The 26,090-nt window shown below is 41.6% G+C and overlaps 1 long non-coding RNA gene across 3 annotated transcripts in view; it reads left to right on the top strand.

The window, feature by feature from the left end:
- LOC134935319 (uncharacterized) overlaps positions 1-26,090 on the top strand; it is a 73,779-nt gene that overhangs the window by 18,550 nt on the left and 29,139 nt on the right. Inside the window, exons 2-4 of one of the 3 annotated variants that reach the window (XR_010180052.1) lie at positions 8,281-8,396; positions 10,117-10,304; positions 23,556-24,135. This is a non-coding gene — a long non-coding RNA (uncharacterized LOC134935319). Of the gene's footprint in view, positions 1-8,280; positions 8,397-10,116; positions 10,305-23,555; positions 24,136-26,090 lie in introns of those variants that run through there. The other 2 variants (XR_010180054.1, XR_010180053.1) reach the window with 2 other exon arrangements.

The raw sequence follows: 26,090 nt of genomic DNA, 5'->3' as shown, positions 1-26,090 counted from the left end.
TTCTTTTGGCTAGTGCCTCCCTGTGTCAGGATCGCTGCTGTGATATAGCTCCACGCTTTCCACCACTGAACTGGGCTGATCCCTGCAGGCAGCCTGGTTACAGAATTGTGCTTAGACTCCATGCTCTCACCATCTTGATCGTGGTGTCAAGCCCATTTTTAGCCTCTAGAAGTACCTACATTTTGTTACCACTGAGAAAACTGGGGCTTAGCATATTAAAATATAGTTGACTGGGTGGCGTGGCTTGACTGGCTGCATGGACGGCAGCAAACAGGATATTTGGGCACCTCTATTTGTTCTTCTGCCCACTCTTCAGCTATACGGACACTCCACCAAGGTCTTTGGTTTCTAAGAGACATGGTGCCATCATGCCCCACTAACTAATGCTTGGTTGTGTCTGCCAGTGGTATTTTTCTAGTCCCTCAGTCTCATTTATCTACGTCATATTGGCAGTCTTTGCTTTGTGGATTACGCTATGATGTGATATAAGCTTTTTATAGTTTTTCTGCACACCTAGTCCTCTAGTTACCGGCTAGGATGAGTAGATCCACTACCACTGCTAGAAAGAAAGCTGGAGGGAACATTTCACAACATTTTCATAAAAATGATACATTTTCCTCCCCTTCGGATCATCCCTCAACTCGTCTTTCCCACTTGGATACAGATGTATCCACCTCACCTACTCCATCAACAAAGGAGGACATCCTGGCCCTATGTTCTCTCATAATGGACTTTGAGGAATCCATGGAATCTAAGTTAGACAAAGCAGTTTCTTCGATTAGATCTGATCTAGAACTTCAAAATTGAAGTCACGACAGGACACCCTTCATTCAAGATTTATCAGACTTATGGACCAAAAATGAAGATTTGGAAAATCAGGAAAGAAGAAATAATCTACGGATACATAACATCCCAGAATCCATCCCCCTGACAGATCTCGAGGCATACTTTCACAAACTATTCTCCTATATCGTCCCTGACATCGGATCTAGGCAACTTAAACTAGAAAGGGCCCATATAGCTCTACGACCTAAACCACTTCACAGTGATCCCCCAAGAGACGTCATCATGCGCTTCCTTAGCTTCAAAGACAAAGAAATGGTCCTTCAGCCGACCAGAGGGAAACAACATGTGCTATTTGAAAATGCAAAATTGCAGTTTTACAAAGATTTGGCTCCATCCACGATAGTTAAAAAGAGAGAACTCAGGGACCTCATGAGCGCTCTCTGCACATGTGGTATCCGTAATCGCTGGGGCTTTCCTTTCAAACTACTCATCGATCTCAATGGAAAGACGTAGTCATTAGAGACCCAACTGAAGGGAAGGACTTCTTAGCTCACTTGGAAGACTCGGGTCCTCCTTCCACGACTTCCTCCAACCCGTAACTCTCATAGCCCAAAATTGGTTGGGTACTACTCCTGAGACTATCTTCAGGATCTCGCAAGCATCAGTTAAAATTTCTTGCCTTACTGTGTTTGTAAATTTTAGTTATGTCATAGTTGTCTCTTAATCTATCTTGCCTCCTCAGGCGCCCCCCGGGTGTGTGGATGGAGAGCTCCTTTTCTCTTTACACATACCAAAAAGTCTAAAGCAATTTGTTATTGTTTGTTTTCTGTTATGGAGCAGTTTCTTACAGGGTACTTGCTCTGCCTGATGCCTTCTGGTTATTTTTGATTACCAACTCGACCAAAGCAATATTTATTCTGAATACTGTTACCTCCTTTTTGTGTGTGTTTTGGGTTTTTTTTTGTATCTCCTCTTGGGTGCCTGAGGCGGTCTAACTATATATTTCACCTCTATTGTGGTGTGAGGAGCCACTGGCTCATCATACTGGGAGATGACTCACCTTGGCTCCCCCGGGGCACTCAGAGGACTCGATGTTCTTGGCTCAATTCTAATTTAGACTTCTTTGATTGCTACAATGCTGTTATTTCTTGTTTTTACTTCCTATATTTGATGCTGGATATTTTTGCCGCATAGGGTATCTGTTATAAAAAAAAAATTATAAAACCACTGGTGGGACATAACCCTCACTGTTGTAACTTTCTTATCCTCACTTACCTGTTCTCCCTACTGTATTGCTGTAGGTGTTTTTCTATTATACAATCTCCCTATTCCACCTTAAGGTAGCCTGAGTGAAAATCGGATCTACCTCAATTTGGACAGCTTTGGTCCCGACATCTGTGTGCCTACTCTCCGCTGGACGTGAGGATTCTCCACACAGATTCTCCCCATCCTAACCTCCATATTTTTCAGCGTATCTTCTCTCTTTCATAGTTCCTGACAGGTCGGGAGCTCCAATCTTCTTCTTTTTTTTTCTCCCTCTCATCTCAACTCTCCCTTTTCCTCCACTTTTTTTTATTTTTATTTTTTCTGCTTATTTTTTATCTAATTAATTTATTTATTTTTATTCTTTCTTTTCTTTACATCTGTGATTTTGACATCCATGAACGTCAATGGTTTAAATACTCCCCAAATACCGCTCTTCACTGTATCAGTCCTTAAAAAACCCTTCGGTCAGTGATTGTTTTTATTCAACAAATGCATTTCAAAGTCTCTTAACACCCATCCTTAGAGTCTAAACGGTATCCTACCGTCTTCTACTCCTCTAGCCAAAATAACCATAATGGAATGGCGATCATGCTCCACAGTAAAATTCCATTTACCCTTGAATCTGTTCATAAAGACTTTAATGGGCGTTATATTATTCTGACTGGTAAATTAGGGTATTTGGAATGTACAATAGCTAACATATACGCACCTAATTTTGGTCAAGCTTCTTTTTTTAATTCCTTTTTCGCACAACTAAGTTTAGAAAGGGTTACCTTCTTCTAGGTGGTGATTTCAATGCAGACCTAGACAATTCTTTGGATAGGTCCTCCTCCCCTCCCCAAGCACAAACTAGCTCTTCAAGCCGTTCTCTAAATAAACATGTCCAAGAGTCTGTTCTTTTTGATGTTTGGAGAGCCATCAACCCTACCTCTAGGGATTATACATTTTTTTCAACACCACATCACAAGTTGCAAGAAATAGTATGTGAACCCTTTGGAATTTCCTGGATTTGTGCATAAATTGGTCATAAAATGTGTTCTGATCTTCATCTAAGTCGCAACAATAGACAAACACAGTCTGCTGAAACTAATACCACACAAACAATTATATGTTCTCATGTTTTTATTGAACACACCATGTAAACAATCACAGTGCAGGGTGGACAAAGTATGTGAATCCTTGGATTTATTAACTGGTTGACCCTCCTTTGGCAGCAATAACCTCAACCAAACATTTCCTATAGTTGCATATCAGACCTGCACAACAGTCAGGGGGAATTTTGGACCATTCCTCTTTACAAAACTGTTTCAGTTCAGCAATATTCTTGGGTTGTCTGGTGTGAATCGCTCTCTTGAGGTCATGCCATAGCATCTCAATCAGGTTGAGGTCAAAACTCTGACTGGGCCACTCCAGAAGACATATTTTCTTCTGTTGAAACCATACTTTGATCTACTTCTGTGCTTTGGGTCGTTGTCCTGTTGCATCCCCCTTCTTCTGTTAAGCTTCAATTGGTGGACAGATGGCCTTAAGTTCTCCTGCAAAATGTCTTGGATAAACTTGGGAATTCATTTTTCTGTTGAAAGCAATCTGTCCAGGCCCTGAGGCAGCAAAGCAGCCCCAAACCATGATGCCCCCTCCACCATACTTCACAGTTGGGATGAGGTTTTGATGTTGGTGTGCTGTGCCTTTTTTTCTCTCCACACATAGTGTTGTGTGTTCCTTCCAAACAACTCAACTTTGGTTTCATCGGTCCACAAAATATTTTGCCAGTAGTGCTGTGGAACATTCAGGTGCTCTTTTGCGAACTTCAAATGTGCAGCAATGTTTATTTGGACAGCAGTGGCTTTCTCCATGGTATGCTCCCATGAACTCCATTCTTGTTCAGTGTTTTACGTAGATTTGTCAACAGAGATGTTAGCATGTACCAGAGATTTCTGTAAGTCTTTAGCTGACACTCTAGGACTCTTCTTCACCTCATTGAGCATTCTACACTGTGCTCTTGCAGTCATCTTTACAGGATGCCCACTCCTAGGGAGAGTAGCAACAGTGCTGAACTTTCACCATTTATAGACAATTTGCCTTACCATGGACTGATGAACATCAAGGCTTTTAGAGATACTTTTGTAACCCTTTCCAGCTTTATGCAAGTCAACAATTCTTAATTGTAGGTCTTCTGAGAGTTCTTTTCGGCAAGGCATGGTTCACATCAGACAATGCTTCTTGAGAATTGCAAACTCAAAACTGGTGTGTGTTTTTTATAGGGCAGGGCAGCTTTAACCAACACCTCCAATCTCGTCTCATTGATTGTACTCCAGGTTTGCTGACTCCTGACTCAAATGAGCTCTTGGAGAAGTCATTAGCCTAGGGGTTCACATACTTTGTCCACCCTGCACTGTAAATGTTTACATGGTGTGTTCAATAAAAACATGAAAACATATAATTGTTTGTGTGGTATTAGTTTCAGCAGACTGTGTTTGTCTATTGTTGTGACTTAGATGAAGATCAGAACACATTTTATGACCAATTTATGCACAAATCCAGGAAATTCCAAAGGGTTCACATACTTTTTCTTGCAACTGTAGATCTCTTTCTTTGTTGTGCCTTAGTGGCTAAACATATCTAGGCTCCTCTATAATTTCCAATCCATGGTCGGACCATGATGATAACTGCTTCATATGATTTCTGGATATCCCTATATCTCGACCCCCATGGCGTGTGAACGAAACATAACTAAAAATCCTGCTTTGTCCCCTCCAGGCAGGCACTGGATAATACTAGATGGACCGTTAATATTATTCATCACACAAATGTCAACAAATTGTCCTCTCTGGTGCTTGCCATGGACGTGGAGAAAGCCTTCAATAGGGTTTCTTGGCCATTTATGCACCAAACCCTTCTGCAGTTCGGTCTATGAGGGAAATTCCTACAAGCTATAGAGGCTTTATATCATAATCCATCTGCTATGGTCCACTTTTGTCTGATTCTTTCTCCATTACCAATAACACCAGACAAGGGTGCCTCTTGTCACCTCTTTTATTTGCACTTATCATTGAACCCCTCACATCTCGCATTCGTGCCAACCCCGACATATTTGGCGTATCAGTTAATTACTCTCAATATACCCTTTCCTTATTTGCTGAGGACATTCTCTTAACACTGACCAACCCACCCATCTCACTTCCAAACATTTTTCGCGAACTCACCATTTATGGTTGTCTCTCAGGTTACAAATTAAATCACTCAAAATATGAGGCGCTACCTCTCCATATCCTGGGTGATACTAAGAACCTATTGCAATCTAATTTTGCATTCTCCTGGTGAAAAAAATCATTGCAGTATCTAGATGTTCAAATAACAAAATCTTATGGCTCACTTTATCGTGCCACCTACCCCTCGTTTTTCAGGTCAATTCATAAAGATCTTCAGCTCTGGCAATCATATTTTCTGTCTTGGATCAGTCGCATAAACGCAATAAAAATTAATGTACTCCAAAGCTGCTATACAGTATCTTTTTCAAACATTCCCAATACGGGTTTCTTCTCATACTCTGTGTGCTCTTCAATCTTTGTTCGGTAAAATCATCTGGAACCACAAAAAGGCTCAAATAAGGCAAGACATTTTGGCTAAGCATACACAAAATGAGTGACTTGGCCTACCTATCCTCCAACGTTACTATAACGCAACCCGTCTTAGTCAGATGATTGCATGGCATTCTCCTCGACACACTAAAGGGTGGGTTGACCTGGAAAGTCATTTGGCTGCTGTTCCTTCGATTTCTTATTTACCATGGTTGCACAACAGACATTATACCCAAACTATCTCTTCCTCTCCTACAGTGGAGTTAACTCTGCAAAACTGGGTGTGAATAAGAAGTTAAAGCTTGCCACGTCTCCATCTCCCTTAACCCCTCCTTGGTTTAACCAAGTCTTTTCGCTGGGACTTTCATCCTCGATGGCTCTTACCTGCACCCCAGCAGGAATCACACGAGTTCATCACATTACAGGTACGCAAGCTCTAAAATCTTTTGCAGACCTACAAGAAAAATTCGGAATCCCTAACTCTTTGCACTTTCCCTTCACTTATCTTATCCACTGCAAATCCCAACCCCTCTAGAAAGATTATGCATGTACAATTCCACTGATAAAGGGGCTATCTCAATTTCATACAAATTTAGTTTGATATTGGATCCCCCCCTATTGAACCTCATGAACAGGCCTGGGAGACAGATTTAGGGTTACATTTGGTGGATGGGGATTGGGATTCAATTCGTACAGTGATATCCAAATGTTCTATAAGTGTGGCCATACGTGAAAACGCATATAAGCCAAGTTCTATACCAGATGGTACTTGGTACCTGAGAAACTTCATTACATTTATCCTAGTAGATCTAATTTATGTTGGAGACATTGTGGGCAAGTGGGTTCCTTCTACCACATTTGGTCATCATGCCCGGTGATTGCCCGATATTGGGGTATTGTTAGGTCCCTTGTTAATGCTCTCACTGAGATCACGATACCACCCACTCCTGTGAACTTACTACTCTGTGCCCCCTTTGAAAATATTTCCAAGGAATCTAACAAATTGATTCTCCATATCTCGTGTGCAGCTAAATACCAAACAGCGCATAATTGGAAAGCTGTTACTGCCCTGACAAACAGGAACTATTGAACAGAATCTGGTTCATATCAAAGATGAAATATATTACCAGTCTACAAAATAATACGGTACTAAAATTTCACTCCATATGGCTCCCTTGGTATAGGCTTCACAATAGTCCCCTTCCAGGTCTTAGCTAGGATTTCGATCCCCTCCCATTCTCTCCTACCCATTTATTTATTTCTGTTTTCATTTTTACACTGACCTGTCAGGGGCCTTCACTCTTCATCTTTCACCTTTACTACTCCCCCTCTATTCCTCCTTACTCTTTTCTATTCTTCCTGCTTATAGGGGTTAATTCAGAGTTGATCGCAGCAACAAATTTGTTAGCAGTTGGGCAAAACCATGTGCACTGCAGGTGTGGCAGATATAACATTTGCAGAGAGAGTTAGATTTGGGTGGGTTATAATGTTTCTGTGCATGGTAAATAATGGCTGCTTTATTTTTACACTGTAATTTAGATTTCAGTTTGAACACACCCAACTCAAATCTAACTCTCTCTGCACATGTTATATCTGACCCCCTGCAGTACACATGGTTTTGCCCAACTGCTAACAAATTTGCTGCTGCGATCAACTCTGAATTAGGCCCATAAAAAATGCTTATAGTTCTCCTTCAACAAGCACTTTTTCTCTACCTCTACAAGAGTTAATGTAAGTTGGTAAAGTCTCTTTATGGATGGACCATCATTGTTTACTTGTTAAATGCATCCTTTTGGTCCACTTTCTATGTTTTACACTTCCTTTTTTGTACAGAGATTTTTTATAAATATATAACAAAATTTCTGCACCCACATACGGGGAAATCCTATAGCATCAAACAATGTTTGTCATATGAATCGAAGTTTGTGGTCTATTTGCTCACATGCCCATGTGGCTTATCATATATAGGCAAGACGGATTGTGCTTTCAAGATCAGAATGGCGCAGCATAGGTATGCCATTCGTGAAGCTATAAAAACAGGCGATAGCGAGCAACCAGTGGCCCGTCACTTTGCTAAAAAATAACACAATATGGCCACACTTCGATACAAAATTATTGACCAGGTCCCCAAATCCCTAAGGGGTGGGGATAGATCTAAAAAAATATTACAATTAGAGTCCCGCTGGATTTATGTATTAAACACACTAGCTCCAAAGGGGCTCAATGAAGCCCTTAATCTAAGATGTTTTTTGTGAAAAGCTTGGTAGGCAAGTAGGCAATCTTGGGCTATAGTATTAGTGGCATTTTTATGCATTGGAAAGAGTATATCCCAACTCTGGAAGAAATAGTTTGGTCGCTTGATGAATTTATTATATTAGTCACTATTGTTTAATATTAATTGTTTAATATTAATTTTTAATTTTTAAAGTGTATTCCACAGCTATTGCACTATTATTGCTTATTGGTTAGTATATTACACAGATGTCGTTCTGATCAATATAAGTGTTTTATGTGTATATTTTTGAATATATCAGATCGTCTTAATGATTCATTTATTGTTCACTAGATTTGTAGTTTTAGATTTGTAGTGCAATAGTTGTATGGAGGCAGACATATTGTTTACATGTCTCCATGATTTCTCTTTTCCCAGCCACAACGCGTCAGCTGGACGGGCCGGCGTGATGTCACTTCCGGCGGGACCGGGAGGACGCGACCGGAAACCAGGCAACGCGGTTGGAGGCGGCGGGTGGGAGCGATTTCACTCAGGTATTAAAACATTTTTTGTTATTATACACATTTATCCTGACGAAGGGGCTGCGTCCCCGAAACGTAGAACACAGCATTAAATCACTTGAAAAGTCTCCGGAGTGCCGCCTCATTGTACTGTCTATATATATATATATATATATATATATATATATATATATATATATATACATACATACATACATACATGTGTCTAACCAATTATTCAGTTTCTTCTGGCATGTCTACTACCAATTGGACCTTCACTGTCATCTCTGTGAATGTTCGTATTTTCAATAAAAACTTTAAGATTGATTTATTGTTATTTCAGGTCATTGATTTGCGGTTATTTCTGTCAGTTATTACAGTTCATAAAAGTTTTCATCCAAATCCATTTAGTGGAAGGCCCAGAACAGGGCCCATGTGTCAAAGATCTGTCTGGCATACACCAACAGGAGGTCCGACCGGGACCTCAACCCTATAATATGTCTTCTTGGAACCAATGTTTCCACTCTGTGAAGTTTTCATCCAAATCCATCCAGTGGAAGGATCAGAACAGGCTTCCTGGGTAAAATTTCTGCCCAATGTACCTCAACCAGAGGTCCGACTGGGACCCTAACACCGGTAAATCCTGGCCAGGGTCCAACTGGACCATCTTGCGTTAGTTGCATACCAATCAGTGTAGGGTTATCCAAATGCATAACCAGACAGACAAACAAACAGACCAATTAATGTTATATATAAGATTTATGGACTATACTACTCTTACACTATTGCATTTTTGAATGATATAACTACTTTTTATATAGTTTATTTTTTTATTTTTTGTTTGTAAGTGAAACACTACCTGTGTTACATAAAAATACTGGGCATCTTTGTTTTAATAATGCTATTTATAGTGGAGCTAGGAAGGGCCCCCTCTCAACTCAATATCTATTGTTATGCAAGTTTATTGAGCTATTAATGTAATTATTTATGTTCAGTCAATCAAATACATAGAGATTGAGGTGAAATGGTTATACTTGCATGAGCAATATGTTGGAACAATGGAGAAGAGAGATAAAAAGTGACTTTCCTCTTACCCAATGGCAGTGTTAGTTACGTCAACTAAATTGTAGACTAAAACTAATTGTTGATGAAGGTTTTTTTTTCATGACTTAGGGGTACATTTACTAAGCAGTGATAAGGGCGGAGAAGTGAGCCAGTGGAGAAATTTCCCCATCAACCAATCAGCAGCTCTTTATCATTTTACATGTGTGTGTGTGTGTGTGTGTGTGTATATATATATATATATATATATATATATATATATATACACAGTGTGTTGCGGTGGCATGTATAATGTGAACTGGGGCAGGGGGGCATGGCATACAGTGTGTGGCATATAATGTGGGGGCATGAACAGGCAGTGTGGCATATAACGTGGGGGCATGCATTGCACAGGCGATGTGACTGTGGCATATATATATATATATATATATATATATATACGGTGACCACATTGTTCATGTCAGCTAGTCCAAACTTGGCCAACGCTCTTGAAAAAAAAAACACATAATAAATATTTATATATATATATATATATATATATATATATAATATTTATTATGTATTTTCTTTTTTAAGAGTGTTGGCCAAGTTTGGACTAGCTGACGTGAACAACGTGGTCACCATAATTGGCAGCTTAACAAAATACTGTCAAATGATGCTGAAAATTCGTAAACTTTGCCTGTGACTACAGCATGCAGTGGAAAGGAAATGGAGAGACGATTTATGGACACACTTCAGTTGTTGTAAATCTGAAAGAAAGACAAAGTGTATTATTTCCAGTGAGAATGGAGTGCTGTGTGGAATTAAGATGGCTGAAAAAAAACCACTACAAATTTGAAGAGACACTTGAAGACACCCCATCCTTCAGTGTTTTCCAAGGTAAATACGACTTGTTGTATGTGTTGATTGATTGATATTTCAATAACATAACATTGCCCAAGGAAAACTGTCATATATTGGCCAGCCCTGTATGTACTTTGATCAATTCCAGTCGCACAGGCACAGCAGTGTTAGACAGGGGTCAAGAGGAGGAGAATGTGGAAGTGAAGAAAGAGAAAATATGTGTGGAGTGGAGTTGTGAGGACTGTGTAGGCTGGGAATGTAATTGGATAGCTTGTGAAGCCTATGTCAGTGATTCTGGAATTTGATAAGCTGCTCTGAATAGGTGAGTTTTCAGGAAATGCTTAAGCTTGAAGGGTTGGAGTTGAGACACTAGTAGGAGAGTCTTATTATGTGGGTGGATAACTGGATGTAATCTGTGACAGATTGTAACATGATTTTGATTAAAAACATATTGAATGTGGGCAACAAAAGCACAATTCAGAGTGTCAAGGATGACACCACCTAGGCAGCTAGCTTGTGGTGTTTACTGTATAGAGTTAACAACAGTTCAGTTTAGGGCAGCATTCAGTGATGTGGACCAATACAGATAGTAATAATAAATCTGGGGAGGAACATTGTCCACATAGACTGATTATGAAGTAATTCAATGGGCTCGGCTGTACCAATAATATAAAACACTTTTTTAATCCTTCAGATTCCGGAGACTATCACTGTACAGTAAATAGGCTGGGAAAAATATAAACAGACAAATCTTCCGAATGTGATTGCTTTGGCTTCAATGTACCATCCAGATGCAAAAGAACAACAAACTAAAGAGAGATCTCTAGCCTTGTGGATAGGTTGCAGTGGCCTGCCAGCCCGGACGGTGGCTGTGCAACAATCCTTTGTCATGAGAATCACTCAGTTGAGCTAAATAGCTATATATTATCATATGATGATATGCATCCCTACGGCTTAATATTTTTGGAGTAGTAGTACTACTGTACTACTACTTATTACTTGTATCAGGATCAGAGATGCAGATGCACACTCTTAGCGCTAATAACACTGATAGTAAAAATAATTGAAATAAACCCTCACAATTAACATGGAGTATAATTGAAGTTCTTAGCACACATTTGCACAAATATGCGGGCCCATGTACCATGGCCAGGTGACTTCATCACATGGGTCCCTAACATCCCTAATATTATCACATTCTATAAATTTATACAGGACTTACCTCTAAATAGGGCCTTATCAATGTGTGATCTGAAATGCAGGAACCCAGCTAATTAAAACACCTGAGGGTGAATGGGAGGAGTGCCAATACCAGAGGAAGGAAGCCTTGCCTTCCAGTTTACAATACTTACACAAATATAGTGGCAAAAGTGGGGGACCCAGACTGCACATCCTATTACTAAAGATATAAAGAGGTGCCATCATGCTGAGGCTTCTAATACTATGCTGGAGGAAGAGAGATGCACACTCTTAGCGCTAAGAACACTGATAGTAAAAATAATTGAAATAAACCCTCACAATTAACATGGAGTATAATTGAAGTTCTTAGCACACATTTGCACAAATATGTGGGCCCATGTACCGCGACCAGGTGACTTCATCACATGGGTCTCTAACATTCCTAACACTATCACATTCCATAAATTTATTCAGGGCTTACCTCTAAATAGGGCCTTATCAATGTGTGATCTGAAATGCAGGAACCCAGCTAATTAAAGCACCTGAGGGTGAATGGGAGGAGTGCCAATACCAGAGGAAGGAAGCCTTGCCTTCCAGTGTACAATACATACACAAAATATAGTGGTAAAAGAGGGGTACCTGGACTGCACATCCTATTACTAAAGATATCAAGAGGTGCCATCATGCTGAGGCTTCAAATACTATGCTGGTAGAAGAGAGATGCAGATGAGGAAGTCACCTGGCCGCGGCACATGGGCCTGCATATTTTTGCAAATGTGTGCTAAGAACTTCAATTATACTCCATGTTAATTGTGAGGGTTTATTTCAATTATTTTTACTATCGGTGTTCTTAGTGCTATGAGTGTGCACCTGCATCTCTCTTCCTCCAGAAACTGAATATAAATCATTCAGTTGAGCTAAATAGCTATATATTATCATATAATAATATGTATCCTTACGGCTCAATTTTTTTGCAGAAGTACTGTACTTGTGTCAGCCAGGTTGTATTTTTCTAGTGATTTTTTTGTATTCTTTAATTAATACTGTCTTTTTTATACATTTTTATCAAGCCTCTCTGGCCCTAGAATAGATTTACTTGCAACAAGTTGCAATGCTTGCTGCTGCATCACAGGCGTTTGCCTGCCAAGCAGGTATTTTTTTGTTGTTATGTTACAGGGCACTGGGCAGGGAGGTACCCAAGTGATCATCAGGGCCCATTGCAACAGGTGGGGCAAGAGTCATAAGAGAGAATAAAACAGTTTGTTTTATCAGTATGTATATGTACAAGTATGTATTTATGTACATTACTTTTTACATATTGGGGGTGATTCCGAGTTGTTCGCTCGCTAGCTGCTTTTAGCAGCATTGCAAATGCTAAGCCGCCGCCCTCTGGGAGTGTATCTTAGCTTAGCAGAATAGCGAACGAAAGATTAGCAGAATTGCGAATAGAAATTTCTTAGCAGTTTCTGAGTAGCTCGAGACTTACTCACAAATAGCGATCAGTTCAGTCAGTTTCGTTCCTGGTTTGACGTCACACACACGCCCAGCGTTCGGCCAGCCACTCCCCCGTTTCTCCAGACACTCCCATGTTTTCCCCTGAAACGCCTGCGTTTTTCCGCACACTCCCAGAAAACGGCCAGTTTCCGCCCAGAAACACCCACTTCCTGTCAATCACACTACGATCACTTCAACGATGAAAAATCTTCGTTCGGGCGTGAGTAAATCTACTAAGTTTTGTGTTAAAATACTAACCGCATGCGCACTGCAAACCATGCGCATGCGCATTTTTGCCTTAATCGCTCCGTTGCAGAAATCGTCAACGAGCGAACAACTCAGAATGACCCCCATTGTGTGAACTTAGTGAACTTCAACTACTACTAGTACTTTAATTAAAAAACTGTATTCTTGAATTGATATTTGCAGAAAATAAATGACCTGCTGTGAAGAAAATATCATTGCGTTGCACTTGTTTGTTACTTAGATTACCTAGAAACACATAGTGAAAGGCATACCAAGTACTCAAAGGAATAATAGAGAAATGTTGTTCATTAAACTGCAAAGTTATGACTAAAACATTAACTAAAATTAAACTAAAATGTTATCTGAGATCCACTGACTAAATCTTGACTAAGACGAAAAGAAAAAAAATTCTAAATTTGACTTTTAATTTAGTCACATTTTAAGAAAGTGACTAAGACTAAAACTAAATGAAAATCATTGATAAAATTAACACTGCCCAATCGTTATGAGAGGTTAAGTTTACTGAACATCTGAAAGCTGTACCATAAGCAATGAAGTTGACCAATTAGGAATCAGCAGAAGAAATACATTTGTACTATACCATTATCTGTACATGTAACTGGTACCTGGAGTTTACCACTGTGGGTGCTCACCAGACTTCTACAGGATGGAGCAGTACTCTCCGACATACGTTGGATGAGGCATATGAAAAGAAGAATAGAAATGTCAGAAACGGTTCCCTAGACTATGGTGTCACGTGTGTCACACAACTTTAACTAAAATGTCCCGTGCTAGATAGAATGAAAGTAATTACCAGCACTTTTGGCCTCAAACAACAGTTTTTAACTATAGGTGCTCACACACCAGGTGTAATACTGTAAACTTGAACCGGGGCCCACTTTGCCCAGAAAAGAAAAGCGGAATGAAAGACACAATCCAAACACAATTTGCAATCACCCATGTCACTCTTGTCACTCCTTGATGGGTCATAAACTGTAGAGCCCTGTCTGAAGAGAAGAGAACACCCACCTGCACAACTCTCTAGCTCTAATGGATTGCCACTCCAACAGGTACATAACTAACACAGGATGCTAACTGTAATAGGCCTAGTGTAATAAGCTCCACTTTCAAAATAGAGATTGTTCTTTATGGAGCTGAATGAGCTAAGAAGGTCGCCATATACTGATCCACATAATAATTTATTACTAACCATCAATGTTATAATAACTACTGTATATAAAGAGCAAAAAAAAAATAGTTAGCCCCAAACTAGTGCTGGGTGTTCTAATGATCAAAATTTTTTACATCAGCAGGATGGGCAATTGGGGTCCACATTACCATAGTAATCCAGTCTATTAAACTTTAGATTAAGGACACTTTTCCTTTATGGATGCATTTATCTTGTTAGGCCATTTTTACAGGACAATAAATGGAAGAAAGATGATGTTTAGCCAGTATTTAGCACCAACAAAAATAAGAATAACATATAACATTTGCTTCTACGTTGACATTAGAGATGAGCGGGTTCGGTTTCTCTGAAACCGAACCCGCACGAACTTCATGTTTTTTTTACGGGTCCGAGCAGACTCGGATCCTCCCGCCTTGCTCGGTTAACCCGAGCGCGCCCGAACGTCATCATGACGCTGTCGGATTCTCGCGAGACTCGGATTCTATATAAGGAGCCGCGCGTCGCCGCCATTTTCACACGTGCATTGAGATTGAAAGGGAGAGGACGTGGCTGGCGTCCTCTCCATTAGAAATTAGATTAGAAGAGAGAGAGAGATTGTGCAGAGTCAGACAGAGTTTACCACAGTGACCAGTGCAGTTGTTGTTAGTTAACTTTTATTTATTTTAATATAATATATCCGTTCTCTGCTATATCCGTTCTCTGCCTGAAAAAAAAACGATACACAGCAGCAGCCAGTCACACAGTGTGACTCAGTCTGTGTGCACTCAGCTCAGCCCAGTGTGCTGCACATCAATGTATAAAAGGCAAAGCTTATAATAATTGTGGGGGAGACTGGGGAGCACTGCAGGTTGTTATAGCAGGAGCCCCCAGGAGTACATAATATTATATTAATTTAAAATTAAACAGTGCACACTTTTGCTGCAGGAGTGCCACTGCCAGTGTGACTAGTGGTGACCAGTGCCTGACCACCAGTATAGTAGTATATTGTTGTATGTATTGTATACTATCTCTTTATCAACCAGTCTATATTAGCAGCAGACACAGTACAGTGCGGTAGTTCACGGCTGTGGCTACCTCTGTGTCGGCAGTCGGAACTCGGCAGGCAGTCCGTCCATCCATAATTGTATTACAATATATACCACCTAACCGTGGTATTTTTTTTTATTTCTTTATACCGTCGTCATAGTGTCATACTAGTTGTTACGAGTATACTACTATCTCTTTATCAACCAGTGTACAGTGCGGTAGTTCACGGCTGTGGCTACCTCTGTGTCGGCAGTCGGCAGGCAGTCCGTCCATCCATAATTGTATTATTATTATAATATATACCACCTAACCGTGGTTTTTTTTTCATTCTTTATACCGTCATAGTGTCATACTAGTTGTTACGAGTATACTACTATCTCTTTATCAACCAGTGTACAGTGCGGTAGTTCACGGCTGTGGCTACCTCTGTGTCGGCAGTCGGCAGGCAGTCCGTCCATCCATAATTGTATTATTATTATAATATATACCACCTAACCGTGGTTTTTTTTTCATTCTTTATACCGTCGTCATAGTGTCATACTAGTTGTTACGAGTATACTACTATCTCTTTATCAACCAGTGTACAGTGCGGTAGTTCACGGCTGTGGCTACCTCTGTGTCGGCAGTCGGCAGGCAGTCCGTCCATCCATAATTGTATTATTATTATAATATATACCACCTAACTGTGGTATTTTTTTTTCTTTCTTTATACCGTCGTCATAGTGTCATACTAGTTGTTACGAGTATACTACTATCTCTTTATCAACCAGTGTACAGTGCGGTAGTTCACGGCTGTGGCTACCTCTGTGTCGGCAGTCGGCAGGCAGTCCGTCCATCCATAATTGTATTATTATTATAATATATACCACCTAACCGTGGTTTTTTTTTCATTCTTTATACCGTCGTCATAGTGTCATACTAGTTGTTACGAGTATACTACTATCTCTTTATCAACCAGTGTACAGTGCGGTAGTTCACGGCTGTGGCTACCTCTGTGTCGGCAGTCGGCAGGCAGTCCGTCCATCCATAATTGTATTATTATTATAATATATACCACCTAACTGTGGTATTTTTTTTTCTTTCTTTATACCGTCGTCATAGTGTCATACTAGTTGTTACGAGTATACTACTATCTCTTTATCAACCAGTGTACAGTGCGGTAGTTCACGGCTGTGGCTACCTCTGTGTCGGCAGTCGGCAGGCAGTCCGTCCATCCATAATTGTATTATTATTATAATATATACCACCTAACTGTGGTATTTTTTTTTCTTTCTTTATACCGTCGTCATAGTGTCATACTAGTTGTTACGAGTATACTACTATCTCTTTATCAACCAGTGTACAGTGCGGTAGTTCACGGCTGTGGCTACCTCTGTGTCGGCAGTCGGCAGGCAGTCCGTCCATCCATAATTGTATTATTATTATAATATATACCACCTAACTGTGGTATTTTTTTTTCTTTCTTTATACCGTCGTCATAGTGTCATACTAGTTGTTACGAGTATACTACTATCTCTTTATCAACCAGTGTACAGTGCGGTAGTTCACGGCTGTGGCTACCTCTGTGTCGGCAGTCGGCAGGCAGTCCGTCCATCCATAATTGTATTATTATTATAATATATACCACCTAACCGTGGTTTTTTTATACCACCTAACCGTGGCAGTCCGTCCATAATTGTATACTAGTATCCAATCCATCCATCTCCATTGTTTACCTGAGGTGCCTTTTAGTTCTGCCTATAAAATATGGAGAACAAAAAAGTTGAGGTTCCAAAATTAGGGAAAGATCAAGATCCACTTCCACCTCGTGCTGAAGCTGCTGCCACTAGTCATGGCCGAGACGATGAAATGCCAGCAACGTCGTCTGCCAAGGCCGATGCCCAATGTCATAGTACAGAGCATGTCAAATCCAAAACACCAAATATCAGAAAAAAAAGGACTCCAAAACCTAAAATAAAATTGTCGGAGGAGAAGCGTAAACTTGCCAATATGCCATTTACCACACGGAGTGGCAAGGAACGGCTGAGGCCCTGGCCTATGTTCATGGCTAGTGGTTCAGCTTCACATGAGGATGGAAGCACTCAGCCTCTCGCTAGAAAACTGAAAAGACTCAAGCTGGCAAAAGCACCGCAAAGAACTGTGCGTTCTTTGAAATCCCAAATCCACAAGGAGAGTCCAATTGTGTCGTTTGCGATGCCTGACCTTCCCAACACTGGACGTGAAGAGCATGCGCCTTCCACTATTTGCATGCCCCCTGCAAGTGCTGGAAGGAGCACCCGCAGTCCAGTTCCTGATAGTCAGATTGAAGATGTCAGTGTTGAAGTACACCAGGATGAGGAGGATATGGGTGTTGCTGGCGCTGGGGAGGAAATTGACCAGGAGGATTCTGATGGTGAGGTGGTTTGTTTAAGTCAGGCACCCGGGGAGACACCTGTTGTCCGTGGGAGGAATATGGCCGTTGACATGCCAGGTGAAAATACCAAAAAAATCAGCTCTTCGGTGTGGAGGTATTTCACCAGAAATGCGGACAACAGGTGTCAAGCCGTGTGTTCCCTTTGTCAAGCTGTAATAAGTAGGGGTAAGGACGTTAACCACCTCGGAACATCCTCCCTTATACGTCACCTGCAGCGCATTCATAATAAGTCAGTGACAAGTTCAAAAACTTTGGGTGACAGCGGAAGCAGTCCACTGACCAGTAAATCCCTTCCTCTTGTAACCAAGCTCACGCAAACCACCCCACCAACTCCCTCAGTGTCAATTTCCTCCTTCCCCAGGAATGCCAATAGTCCTGCAGGCCATGTCACTGGCAAGTCTGACGAGTCCTCTCCTGCCTGGGATTCCTCCGATGCATCCTTGCGTGTAACGCCTACTGCTGCTGGCGCTGCTGTTGTTGCCGCTGGGAGTCGATGGTCATCCCAGAGGGGAAGTCGTAAGCCCACTTGTACTACTTCCAGTAAGCAATTGACTGTTCAACAGTCCTTTGCGAGGAAGATGAAATATCACAGCAGTCATCCTACTGCAAAGCGGATAACTGAGTCCTTGACAACTATGTTGGTGTTAGACGTGCGTCCGGTATCCGCCGTTAGTTCACAGGGAACTAGACAATTTATTGAGGCAGTGTGCCCCCGTTACCAAATACCATCTAGGTTCCACTTCTCTAGGCAGGCGATACCGAGAATGTACACGGACGTCAGAAAAAGACTCACCAGTCTCCTAAAAAATGCAGTTGTACCCAATGTCCACTTAACCACGGACATGTGGACAAGTGGAGCAGGGCAGGGTCAGGACTATATGACTGTGACAGCCCACTGGGTAGATGTATGGACTCCCGCCGCAAGAACAGCAGCGGCGGCACCAGTAGCAGCATCTCGCAAACGCCAACTCTTTCCTAGGCAGGCTACGCTTTGTATCACCGCTTTCCAGAATACGCACACAGCTGAAAACCTCTTACGGCAACTGAGGAAGATCATCGCGGAATGGCTTACCCCAATTGGACTCTCCTGTGGATTTGTGGCATCGGACAACGCCAGCAATATTGTGTGTGCATTAAATATGGGCAAATTCCAGCACGTCCCATGTTTTGCACATACCTTGAATTTGGTGGTGCAGAATTTTTTAAAAAACGACAGGGGCGTGCAAGAGATGCTGTCGGTGGCCAGAAGAATTGCGGGACACTTTCGGCGTACAGGCACCACGTACAGAAGACTGGAGCACCACCAAAAACTACTGAACCTGCCCTGCCATCATCTGAAGCAAGAAGTGGTAACGAGGTGGAATTCAACCCTCTATATGCTTCAGAGGTTGGAGGAGCAGCAAAAGGCCATTCAAGCCTATACAATTGAGCACGATATAGGAGATGGAATGCACCTGTCTCAAGTGCAGTGGAGAATGATTTCAACGTTGTGCAAGGTTCTGATGCCCTTTGAACTTGCCACACGTGAAGTCAGTTCAGACACTGCCAGCCTGAGTCAGGTCATTCCCCTCATCAGGCTTTTGCAGAAGAAGCTGGAGGCATTGAAGAAGGAGCTAACACGGAGCGATTCCGCTAGGCATGTGGGACTTGTGGATGCAGCCCTTAATTCGCTTAACAAGGATTCACGGGTGGTCAATCTGTTGAAATCAGAGCACTACATTTTGGCCACCGTGCTCGATCCTAGATTTAAAGCCTACCTTGGATCTCTCTTTCCGGCAGACACAGGTCTGCTGGGGTTGAAAGACCTGCTGGTGACAAAATTGTCAAGTCAAGCGGAACGCGACCTGTCAACATCTCCTCCTTCACATTCTCCCGCAACTGGGGGTGCGAGGAAAAGGCTCAGAATTCCGAGCCCACCCGCTGGCGGTGATGCAGGGCAGTCTGGAGCGACTGCTGATGCTGACATCTGGTCCGGACTGAAGGACCTGACAACGATTACGGACATGTCGTCTACTGTCACTGCATATGATTCTCTCAACATTGATAGAATGGTGGAGGATTATATGAGTGACCGCATCCAAGTAGGCACGTCACACAGTCCGTACTTATACTGGCAGGAAAAAGAGGCAATTTGGAGGCCCTTGCACAAACTGGCTTTATTCTACCTAAGTTGCCCTCCCACAAGTGTGTACTCCGAAAGAGTGTTTAGTGCCGCCGCTCACCTTGTCAGCAATCGGCGTACGAGGTTACATCCAGAAAATGTGGAGAAGATGATGTTCATTAAAATGAATTATAATCAATTCCTCCGCGGAGACATTGACCAGCAGCAATTGCCTCCACAAAGTACACAGGGAGCTGAGATGGTGGATTCCAGTGGGGACGAATTGATAATCTGTGAGGAGGGGGATGTACACGGTGATATATCGGAGGGTGAAGATGAGGTGGACATCTTGCCTCTGTAGAGCCAGTTTGTGCAAGGAGAGATTAATTGCTTCTTTTTTGGGGGGGGTCCAAACCAACCCGTCATATCAGTCACAGTCGTGTGGCAGACCCTGTCACTGAAATGATGGGTTGGTTAAAGTGTGCATGTCCTGTTTTGTTTATACAACATAAGGGTGGGTGGGAGGGCCCAAGGATAATTCCATCTTGCACCTCTTTTTTCTTTTCTTTTTCTTTGCATCATGTGCTGATTGGGGAGGGTTTTTTGGAAGGGACATCCTGCGTGACACTGCAGTGCCACTCCTAGATGGGCCCGGTGTTTGTGTCGGCCACTAGGGTCGCTTATCTTTCTCACACAGTCAGCTACCTCATTGCGCCTCTTTTTTTCTTTGCGTCATGTGCTGTTTGGGGAGGGTTTTTTGGAAGGGACATCCTGCGTGACACTGCAGTGCCACTCCTAGATGTGCCCGGTGTTTGTGTCGGCCACTAGGGTCGCTAATCTTACTCACACAGTCAGCTACCTCATTGCGCCTCTTTTTTTCTTTGCGTCATGTGCTGTTTGGGGAGGGTTTTTTGGAAGGGCCATCCTGCGTGACACTGCAGTGCCACTCCTAGATGGGCCCGGTGTTTGTGTCGGCCACTAGGGTCGCTAATCTTACTCACACAGCTACCTCATTGCGCCTCTTTTTTTCTTTGCGTCATGTGCTGTTTGGGGAGGGTTTTTTGGAAGGGACATCCTGCGTGACACTGCAGTGCCACTCCTAGATGGGCCCGGTGTTTGTGTCGGCCACTAGGGTCGCTTATCTTACTCACACAGCGACCTCGGTGCAAATTTTAGGACTAAAAATAATATTGTGAGGTGTGATGTGTTCAGAATAGGCTGAAAATGAGTGTAAATTATGTTTTTTGAGGTTAATAATACTTTGGGATCAAAATTACCCCCAAATTCTATGATTTAAGCTGTTTTTAGGGTTTTTTGAAAAAAACACCCGAATCCAAAACACACCCGAATCCGACAAAAAAAATTCGGTGAGGTTTTGCCAAAACGCGTTCGAACCCAAAACACGGCCGCGGAACCGAACCCAAAACCAAAACACAAAACCCGAAAAATTTCAGGCGCTCATCTCTAGTTGACATAAATGTCTTTCTTACAATTAACCTTCATTCCACAAATTATTTTCTAGCACTCACTCCAGTGACAACAATTTAAATGATATGACAGAGATATTTTTAATGCCTGATATTTATACACTAATTGTAAGCAACCCGTACCTACAGTAACCTGAGTGCATTTTGAAATGACGGATGATGAGTATGAGAATCCCACTGACCAATAATAACTGAAAATTCTATCTCATGGCACATACATTTTTTTTAAATGCATTTCTAATTTGTATAGATTTATGTGTATATATTGACATGCCATATTAGGGTTTTACCATGCCCTGTGACAGCCATGCCCCCTGAGCGCATGACATCATGATGTCATGCCAAGGGTGTGCCGTGTGGGCCTTCAACTACCAGGAAGATCAGCACTACCTGGATCATTCCCAGGATAATCTGGGGAGGCCATACAGGCTGCAGTGGACATGTCTGGAGCATCCAAAGGGCACTCCAGACAGAGGGCTCTGCAGCAGCGATCCTCACAGCAGGGTGCCACTACAGGGTACTGCAGGCAGACTGAAAATTGGAGGCTTTTTCAGGAAGGAAGCAGGAAGAGACCACTCTTCACTGCTCTGACTCCTTTCAAACGGCTTGTAAGTTGACATACTGTAACACCATTAATGGATGATTTTACAAAAGGAATGGAAAGTGGAGCATTAACATCTTTATGAATTGATAAAGTGAGCATGACATTGCGCATTATGAGGCGGTATGCAAATACAAAAAAAAATACAGCTGTTTACAAGTTGATGAATATAGAGAAACAACGTTTCTTGATTTCTCCAGTTACATTTTGGTACCCCGGTGTGGTGTGGGTGTAGTGAGTACAAATTGTAAGTACCTGGTTTTTGGTCAGCTTCTAACCAGAGATACTGTCTAGCTATACCACACCCTGGTAGAGGGATAAGAACACTACCCAGAAGAGACACACAGAGATATGATTTGGATAGTAAGTAAAATAAATGCGGTATTTCTTCTGTAACCAGGATGTGTCTGTAAAACTAGCGCAGCTCAATTATTCAAGGATAAATGTACTGTAAATGTAGGTAATAAACTTTGCAATTATCTGCATTAACACTCTTCACAAGACTTTAGTTCATTAGAGATAAACACTGCTAAGACATTTAACAGATGCATCCCAAAGTATCAAAATAAATGCAATATTTATCAGTCTCCAATACACTATAGGACTAATAACATATATTATCACTTATTAACAGGGAGGCTACAGCTGGGGACATACTTGAGTGATGTTTACCCGCAGAGCCGGCCCTAACCAATATGATGCCCTAGGCAAGATATTGGCTGGTGCCCCCTAGCACCACCGCTAGTTCTGCAGGAGATGCCTGGCATGAGTCAGCTGGCAGCTCAGATAACGTTGGGCGCCTTTTGTTTATTAAAATGCATCTTATTTGCATTGCTATGTGGTTAGGATGCACAAGCAGCTTCTGCTGATTAAAATGATATGCAGCATGCCTATATTCTGTGAGCGACTGTGGCTGTATCTGCATACGAAATGCAACATTACAGTAATTTCCAGGAATACACGCAACGTAGTATGTCATATGCAGATACAGCCGCAGTCACATACAGAATATAGGCATGCCGCATATCATTTTAATCAGCAGAAGCTCTTGGTGCCCCTAAGCATACCAAATACTCTAGGCAATTGCCTAGTTTGCCTATGCCTAAGGCCGGCTCTCTTTACCTGGACGATATGGCAGACGACTGGTTGACATATCATATGTGCAGCACACATTAGAACGATGTAATGAAGGACAGAATGACATCTTGTTCTGTCTTTTATGACACTACACGGCGCCGCATGCTATACCGTCTGGTTGACTTTGCAGCACGGCCGACTGGACATGTGACTGCAGGAGTGACAAGATTGGCTGTGCACACTGAACGATCCAGCTGACATGTTGTTCTGGTTTGGACGGAAATGACATATTGAGCTGAAAATGCTGCAGTGTGTATCCAGCTTAACTCTGACAGGAAAGTCTTTAGGTAACCTTACAGTCCAATATGTGATATCAGTAAACAGTAAAATAACACTTTGTGTGTGATTATCAGTGTATTTAATAGATGTTTTCACTCAAATGATGTGTTTCTCGGACTCTTCCTCCAAATGCAGACACAGCAGTGAAGATGGATGGAAGTCTTGATCTCCGAACATTGTCTATTTCTCTTCTCTCAACTGTGCTTCCCACTGATACTCCAGTGGTTTTACTGAAACTCTCTGTCACTCTAATCTGGAAGTGTCTTCACTCAGACCTGATATCTCCACCTCACATGATGGCCGCCACAGCATTTCTTCTCACACTTTTCTAAGTCCACCTGCTGCTTACCAACTGCCTCTCATTTTCTAGCAGCTGCCCCCAGCCTTCCAGCTGACCTTTCATAGTGCCCCTCTTTGTTTGTGCATGTGCAGAATACCACAATGTTTTGCAACAACTGTAATCCCTCAATTATCGGGGATATTTAAAAATGGGTTATGTATGTTTCATTAATAGATCCATAGAGCATTTTCAAAACTCTTGGTAATATAAAACGTGAAACACAGCCACTCAAAGACAGTTGTCCTTTATCTATAACCATTTTAATTGTTTACACATCTTTATAGTGTATTTTATCACACTAATAAAAATCCTGATGCTTTCTGGCACATCTTCTCATGTACCTGTAGTGCCAGCTGTCAAACTACAATATTTAAATGCAGCTAAATATTTTTCTCAATAAATTGAAAATAGATAATTTCTTTTTTTATATGTATTTTGTTTTGGTATACTGGGTACACACTACAGAAACTTGATGGTGGATATGCCATTGCGCCAACAGAGCAGCCAATTCAGGTAAGCATATACACTTGCCAATTGGCCGCTCGATATGTCAGTCCGCTCGTCACAGCTGGCAGGTATTTGAATTTGCCTACCCAGCGGTGATGTCAGTCCCTGCAGCAAGTGTATGGGCAGTTGGCGGACCACCAGAACACAGAGCCAGATGCGTGGATATACTGTATCTGGAGATATATCAGCCATTGGCTGTGATGACATCATTCACAGATATATTGGTCATTTCTTGAACAGCCGATATATTGCCCAGTGTCTACCCATCTTAAGACTGTTTTCCGAACTTAATTGTGCAAATATTTGCAAAAGTCCTATAGCTTCTCCAAAATTGTATTTAAAAATTTTAATATGTCAAAGTCAGAATCTTATAATCGGATATTAACATTTGGTCTTTTCATTGAGCTTGTTAAGGGGGGTACACACCTAGAGATGTGTGCTGAGCGATCTATCACAGACCGCTCAGCATACATCTCTCCCCCCACTCAGCGATGTGTGTTGAGCGAGGGAGGGTTGGGGGTACGCTCACTTTACACAGTGCTTAAGTGAGCGACCTGCTCACTCTAGCACCGGCGATAGCGATGCACGGCTGTTGCTGGGGGGCTTAAGGGAGGTACTCACGGAGCGATCGCTGCTTAAAATCTAAGCAATCTGACTAGATTGCTTAGATTTTAAGCAGCGATCACTTCGTGTGTACCCCTCACAGCAATAGCGAAGCGCAGCCCCGCGCATTGCTATCGCTGCTGCAAGATTGGCCTGCATGCAGGCCAATCTAGCAGGTCGCTTACTTCACCTGCTGGGTGAAATGATCGGTTCGCTCAGCACACATCTCTCCCTCATTCTGCCCGTGAATACAGGCCTATACACACGAGAGACCTGAGCTTAATTTCTAAGCAATCTAGTCAGATTGCTTAGATTTTAAGCACGGATCTCTCCGTGTTTACCCCCCTTAAGTCTTTTGAAATATGCCGTGAACTATTTAAACTGGCCATGACAGAGGAAAGGTTAAAATGTTTTAACGGTATTTAGCATTACGGACCTCAATATTATGCAGCCTGTCTCTTGAGAATTGCAAAGCTAAACTAAACTGTATATTTCTCAGAAGCCAGCATTTTAGTATTATAGCTACCTGCAAATGTAATTTACAGCTTTTCAAGTGTAATTTAATTTCCCTTTACTCATTTGTTTTCTTTTTTGTTTATCTCTGTTTGAGTTATCATGGAAATACACATTTTAATTGTATTGTACAATTTCAAACATCTCAGTCTTTTGAACATTTGCATGGCATTTTCATTTCAAACTACCTTCACTTCCGCAAATAAAAAAAAAATTATTCAAAACTTGGCAGGGTTGCAAAACTAAGCAAAAACTTTATATTGTATGGAATTCTAATTGAAGTGGAGAAACTGAAAAACGAAACTAAATCAATTATTCTAGTAGTTAGATAGGAGTACTTAGAACATGATTTCAGCTGAGTAACAATAGCAGATTGCATTTTTGAAAAACTTCTTAAATCAGGCTGCATTATTTTAAATTTAAATTCTGCCCTATGTTGCATGAACAGAATATATTTTAAGAATGTCTACTTGGCATCAAGAACTGTATATGAATATAGGTAAATATACAATGCAGTTTTACAACTGATGGTTTTGAAATTGCAAGTCAACAGGAATCCTGTCATTTTATGAGAAAAATAAATCACCCAATTGTATATTTAATTACCTTTAGGCACTAATGTAAATTTTAAATATTAGTAACTTTTCAACAAATGTCAGTGACATTTATAATTTGCTATAATTTGATCTATTTTGGTTGCTTTGTGA

Source organism: Pseudophryne corroboree, chromosome 6 (genome assembly GCF_028390025.1).
Source record: "Pseudophryne corroboree isolate aPseCor3 chromosome 6, aPseCor3.hap2, whole genome shotgun sequence".
Lineage (NCBI taxonomy): Eukaryota > Metazoa > Chordata > Amphibia > Anura > Myobatrachidae > Pseudophryne > Pseudophryne corroboree.
The sequence above is the reverse complement of the archived record's forward strand: the minus strand, read 5'-3'. Positions and strand labels throughout refer to the sequence as shown.